This window comes from Anneissia japonica, unplaced genomic scaffold (assembly GCF_011630105.1).
Source record: "Anneissia japonica isolate Jap-2015-1 unplaced genomic scaffold, ASM1163010v1 scaffold355_len202609_cov112, whole genome shotgun sequence".
NCBI lineage: Eukaryota > Metazoa > Echinodermata > Crinoidea > Comatulida > Comatulidae > Anneissia > Anneissia japonica.
The window spans coordinates 32,595-39,635 of record NW_022730532.1 but is presented as its reverse complement, the minus strand read 5'-3'; positions in this window follow the sequence as shown (position 1 = coordinate 39,635).

Sequence of the window (7,041 nt, the reverse complement as noted above, 5' to 3'; positions counted from 1 at the left end):
GTTATACCTTTGTCGTATAGGTAATCTTACAATATTTTCATGTTCTTTATTTTAGTTAAATAAAAGATATAAAGTGATGAATTAATACACTAGACACATGGTTTTATTTATTATGACATCGTAAAATGATGAATAAGAACACTAAACACATGGCTTTATTCGTAGGCCTAGGCCTAGAGGCTAGGTCTAGCCTAGGTATCATCGTTCGTTCGTACATACGTTTATAGAGCGTTACGTACGTATTAGGTCAAAGGTTACCACAAATTTAACCCAACCTCTATTTTACGAATCCCCCGATTTACGTACGCCCTCTGGTCCCGTATCGTACGTAAAATCGAGGTTCTACTGTATAGGTAAAGAACAAAGCAACCTTCAAACCACGCCGGATTAAAAATTGTACAAAGTATAACAAACTTAATGTAATCCAATTCAAACTCGACCTGATGAATGCAAATTGATGCACTTCACAATTTAAGGGATAAATTTCTTTATGTTGCTAACAAACATGTCCCTATAAAGAAAAAATGCTTGAGAAATAAAAATAGTCCATGGTTGAGTGATGAATTGATTGAACTCGTGAGGAAATGAGATGCACTAAAAAGGAAGGCCGCCAAAGAAAATTTTCCTAATCTTTGGGATAAGTATCGCGCCTTGAAAAAAATAGGAGGGCTTAATGCAGTTATGTAACAGCAAAGTATGTTCCAACTAATAATTTAATACCATAATGCATTAAATCCAAGTGTGTAAAATTGAAAAAAAGTGAAAGTAATTTGTATATACAATAATATATTGTATATACAAATTACTTTGTATATACAATATATTATTGTATATACAAATTACTTTGTATATACAATAATATATTATTTAATTTGCATTAAATTACAAACATTTCAGCAGCCATTTTGAAAAACAAAATGGCTGTCTACTTTCAAGCACACTATATTTTCAGAAACTTCAAATTATGTAATAGAGTCATATATAATGTATGTTCTAAATTTTTATTATTCTGTATTATACAACAAATAAACATGTGATCTTATTTAGTACACCCCTATTAAGGGAACACTTTTTGGGTCAAGAAGGTATCCCTATTCAGGGGACACTAACCAAAAACATGAAATTGTCCGCTTAATAGGGGTTTTTGGAATGTTTTCATATAATGATGGCATACAATTCTTCATAATTTTATTTTATCGACATAAGTAGTTACGATAGAATTATAACTAATTTATAGCATTAACTTTTAAGGCAAATGCAATTCATTTATAGTATAAAATCAGCAGAAATGTAATTAAAACAGTAGTTTTATGTGTTAATGAATGAATTAGAATCCTACAAAAGTGCACGAAAAAAAAAGAAAAAGAAATTCTAATGTTAAGTGTCAAAATTGAAAAGATAGTAACATGCATTATGCCCTACCCCGATATTCACTCTAAGGATTTGGGGAGAAAATTCTGATTTATTGATCAAATTTTAAAATTCAATTTTCAATTTCAATTTACAGTAACCAGAAAACCTCCGGAACAGAGAAGTAAAGCAATAAGTTATTCATACATATACCAGATAAATTAAAATTAAAACCAAGAAAAAATAGGACAAATTCTCAAAATACAAAATTCAATCAAATCAAGAATGAGTAGAGAACAGAACACCACTTCAACAGATACAATCAAAACAACAAACCATGAAAACTACTACCAAACTACTACCAAACAAAGATGGATTATTTTACTTGGTTCAAAATTCTTTTTGCAATTTCAGTTAAAATATTATTATTATTATTATTATTATTATTATTAATATTATTATTATTGTTATTATTCAACTTGACAAACAGCAGTAGAAAGGTGATAATAATTAGAAGGTGATACCAGATCCTTAATAAGTTGCTCTAAATATGTCAATATTGTACGGTATTTAAAGTGCAGTGAATTTTTCTTATTCTGAGACTTTTGTATTTGTTGTGATACAATAGAAAAAAATTAAGTGTCCCCTTAATAGGGGCTATTTGACCATTTGGCACACTCAGAAAGTGACCCGTCACATTAATAGGGGTGTCCCCTTAATAGGAATTGGCCGCAGTGTTAAAAGATATATCGCCCCTCGTTTCACGGAAAAGTGTCCCCATATAGAGGTGTCCCCTGAATAGGGGTGTCCCAAAGGAGGGGTTCTACAGTACTTGCATTAAATTGATCAATCAGCATAGAATTTTAAAAGTTACTGCAAGATTGTGATTTTTAGAATAAATTGGAATAAACAATTACTGCACCTTAATAAGTTTTCCTTTAGTGTTTACAGTGTATGCAGTTCTCATAAACAAGAAGACTGGTATCAATAAAATTCTCGTGAAAAATTCTTAAAATTTCATCGTCAGTAATCATGCTGATAATTGTGTACTTAATAAACCACTCACTTATTACAGCATGTTTTTTACCAGCAAATTGGAAAATTGCTAAAATCCTCCCTGTAGAGACACTTACCGGCCAATATCAAATATCCTGTAATTTCAAAAATTTTGAAAACAAGCTGTATTATTTTTAAAATGAAAACTTTGCAAAAATCACCTGGGCTTCAGACCGTCTTACTGCACTTAGTAATATCACTGAAAATTGGTACAATGTAGTCGATGAGGGGAAGATGGTCGGATTATGCCTATTAGGTTTTAAGAAAGCATTTGATACAGTCAACAATAATATACTTTTAAACAAATTTTAATTGTATTTTATGAGTAAATATGCAATAAAATAGGTTGAAAGCTATTATTCTGAACGAACCCAATTTACTCAAATTGATGATAGAAGTCTGAACCCCATGTTATCAAATTCCGCAAGGATGTATTATCAGCCCCTTGCTTTTCTCATTTATATTAATGATTGTCCAAATGTAATTAATAAATGAAAAGTTAGTGTGTATTCTGTTGATATGTTCATATATTACGCATATAAAAACGAAAATAAATTAATTAAAACACTAAACCAAGAGCTTGAACAAATATTTCCTTGGCTAAAGTAAAAAAAATTGAGTCTGAATATATTAACAAAATCTCAATTCATGGTACTGGGTTTCAAGGCAGAGAACTCATCATAGTGATAATAATTCCACAGTTGAAATGTCGACCCTGTTATAAATTAAGAGTATGTAATGCTGAGCACCTCAGAGTAATTATTGATGACAAACTTACTGTAAATGGGATCGTCATACTACTCACACTAGAAAACTTCTTGCGTTAAAACGATGTCGAAAATTGTTTCCAAATCATGTACTTCAATTCAATCATTATCTCATCTAAAAACCTATTTTATTTTAATATGGTACTTGTAGCTACAGTATCTGCAATTATTACAGGTATATCACGGTTCAGTAAAATAATATTATGTAGAGCATGTATATGTTTACAGAATGTCTACTCCAAATATTTAAAAATTTTAAAAGAAACGCACCTTATTTAAGAAACAATGCAATTCAACACATTTCATAATAATGAATTTGTAGGTACTAATGCCAAACACTGAATTAAAAATGCAAGGATTTTTTACAAAGGCCTTATCCTGTGGAACGATTTAAATAAAAATGAAATCAATACCAATACGTCAATCACAAAAATAAAAAAAAAAATATCAAGGAACTCCTTAAAAGTATTTAGCTATCTGCAATCATTATATCACGGTTCAGTAAAACAGTATGTACAGCATGTATGATTTCCTTTAAAGCATTCTCCTTCATTTTTATTTGTATTTTTACCAAAATTTTAAAACTATTTTTACAGTTTTAACTCTTTGAATTCCTTTTGTGCTTTTTTTTTACTTGCTTTTTTTAATGCTATTTTACCAAAATTTCAATAACAAAAATGTTTTTTTTTTTATTCTTGTTTACCCATTTTAACTAATTCTTGGAATTTGAATTCATGTTTCTTTAGCGACTTTTAAAAATTTATAAATTTACACAATATTTTACCTTCTCAAACTTGTTAAAAAACATATTTTTTGTAATTTTAACTGTTAGGTTGCATGATTGAACAAGTCCTTTGTAATTTATACAGTGTTTATATGTTGTCTATATTTATATAATGCTATAAAATTTCAAGAATAAATTAAGTTATGAATGAATTGTATTGTATGGGTAATCAAGTAGCATGGTACAGTAGCACACAGGAAAAAATTGAACTTATAAAATATGCCAACATTAAATGAATCTAACAGGAAAAGTGCAATTTACTGTATGTACTGTACATTGGACATTTTTGTGTCGGGGGTAATTTTTGAATAGTAATATCTACATAATTACCTAACCAGACACATTCATATTTGGTGTACGGTCAGCTGGTTGGCTTTTTAATAAATATGAGCAACTTGAACTTGAGAAAATAAATCCACCTTTCATAAGTAAAGCCTTAAAAGCTGAGATTCAGCCCATGAATTTTACGTTGGCAATCAGCAATTGCCGACCATATTGCCAGATTTGCTACAGGACGGCAATTTTTTGCCAACCTACTGTAGGCCTAGATTTCTTTGCTTCAAAAACTGCTTGGAAAGTCAAAAACTTTGACTGAAACATAGTATCTCACTAGATTTCATGTACGTCGTCAAACCAAAGACATTGTTGGTTAATAAAGCAGATTTGTTTGTATCAATAACTATTTCTAATAGGCATGCAGTATTTATGATTTGTGTACAATCGTCTTGTCTTTCTCACCTTGTCGTTTCGTCGGCTAGGCCTCGTGACTTACTGACAAGTACTGTACATGTGTGGAAAATCCCTGATAGATCATTCTGGGCATGCGCATGGACATGCATAAGCAGTTTTGAAGCAGCCTGTGATGCTACAATTGTAGCTTTTAAGAAAGTGATATTTCCCATGCCAAAGATAACGATAAAACGAACGCTAAAACGGAATTTATTCGGCGATTTTCTTATGTTAAACATGTGTATTATACTATACTGTAATTTAATACATTCTTTCACAAGCAATATATTGATTTAATAGAGAAATTAACAAAATAACAATCTGTAGATGACGATGTAAGGTCGAGCGTTCGGAAAAATCATAGTTTTACTATACTGTATAGGCCTACAGTAGGTAGTAAAAAATTGCCGAGGCTACCGACCTCGGAGAATTTAAGGTCGGCAAAAATTTTTTTCAAAATTTCATGGGCTGTGAGATCTTGTCAATTTATAAAGTGCCTCAATAGATGCCATCTTCTTCATGAAATAGATAGCCAATTGGGTTGGTAACACACAGTAAAATTCTAACTCGCATTTATAAACCCATATTAAATGAGTCCAACTATATAAATGTTTGATTTAGAACTGCATTTTCAATTGCAAATATTGTAGTCTGGGATACCATTTTTGAAGATAATATGTTCATGGTATTAAAACATGCTTTCATAATTTTGGATTAGAGGTAGGCCTATAGTAGTTGTGAGGCTTGGAAACACATGTACAATTTCAACTTGCTAATCGAAACATACAATACCTTTCATGAGAAGGTCAAATACTGAGATTTAAAAGAAAATAAAATATGCAAATTAGTACCTAATTAGTATAATTACTTACTTTAGAGCACTAAACTTCATGATCCACAAAATATGTAATACTGGTACTAAAAACACTTTAAATGGCTTAAAGTAGATTGTGTCCACAATTTGCTATAACACCACAAGAAACTACTGTAGACAAATACTGTAATTAATTAATTAGGACTAATTAAGCTAATTATGATACAGTAATTCATTTCATACATGGCTTTCGAAAGATCTTATTTGAGATATTGTCAGATTTTAGCGAAAATATTTCGAAAGTGAAAAAAAATCACATTGAAATCTTCAACTGCAGGCCATTTCTGATCCACTCAACCTAAAGAGTGGATCACAGTGGAGGTATAATGATAATGAGGAAATCGGTCGAAAACCAATAAGAAGCGAGCATGGTTGAATCGATCTGTTGTGAAAAAAAGCGACCAGTTCACAACATTGGCGCTTATTGGCAGGACCAATGGTGGCATCCCAAATTCTACTCCCTTTCATTTAATAAGTAGTGAAAAGATGCAGGGTAAATTGCAAACGAAAGCAGAGATAAAAAGCAATGTAATGGTGTTTATTGCATGATACATGAAATATCAGCCGAGTAATGTCAAAAATCGGAACCCTTCTCCTGCCATGTTCTCTTCAGCATCGTTTACGCAAGTACCTGACATGCCAAGTTTTTTTTTTTTTTTTTTTTGGCATGGGGATTTTTGAGAAGTATGGCTAAAAACATTAAAAATAAAAGGATTTAGCACCCTCAATTGGGCCAAATCCCAAAAAAAAAACCCACAACCAAAATACCAACAACTTCACATTTCATTTCATGAGGTTGTTAGGCAATGATATGGAAAATCCAACTAGAGAGGGCAGCAGACACCTTTTCTGGAACATCAGACAGTAGTTGCAGCCCATAGAGATATAATAATACTAGAGCCCTAACTGCAAAAGCTCCCTAATAATAACGAAATGGCCTTGACCCAAACAAATGGCGTCAAATGAGGCCGCCATGACCCAAGATAGGTACCACATGATAAATACAAAGTTGAATATTTAAAAAAAAAAAAATAGCACAAAAAACTACTTATTCTCAGTATCATAAAAAACTTTATTCAAGGAAAAATGAGCCACTGGTTACAGTTTTACAAACATTTGAAGTTTCTAAGCACGTGAATAGCAAGTTACATGTTAACAATAATATTTCTGTCAATTTTTGCCATATATATATATTTCTGTTGATTTTTGTAAATGCTAAAAAATAGTGTACATTTTGATTGTAAATTTTTACTGCAAATTACATTGGTCATGTAGCCTTAATACACAACGACCCAAAAATTTATAAATTTTTCAGATGACCTTTGACCCACAATTCTGAAATTGAAATTCGGGGAAAAAAATGAAAATAAATAAAAAAAATTTTTAAATAAATAAATAAAAGAATAAGTCATAAAAAAAAGTCTTATTGCGCTTGCATTCTCAGAGTAATTGCAATGTCTGACAAAAAGTTGGTGCAATTT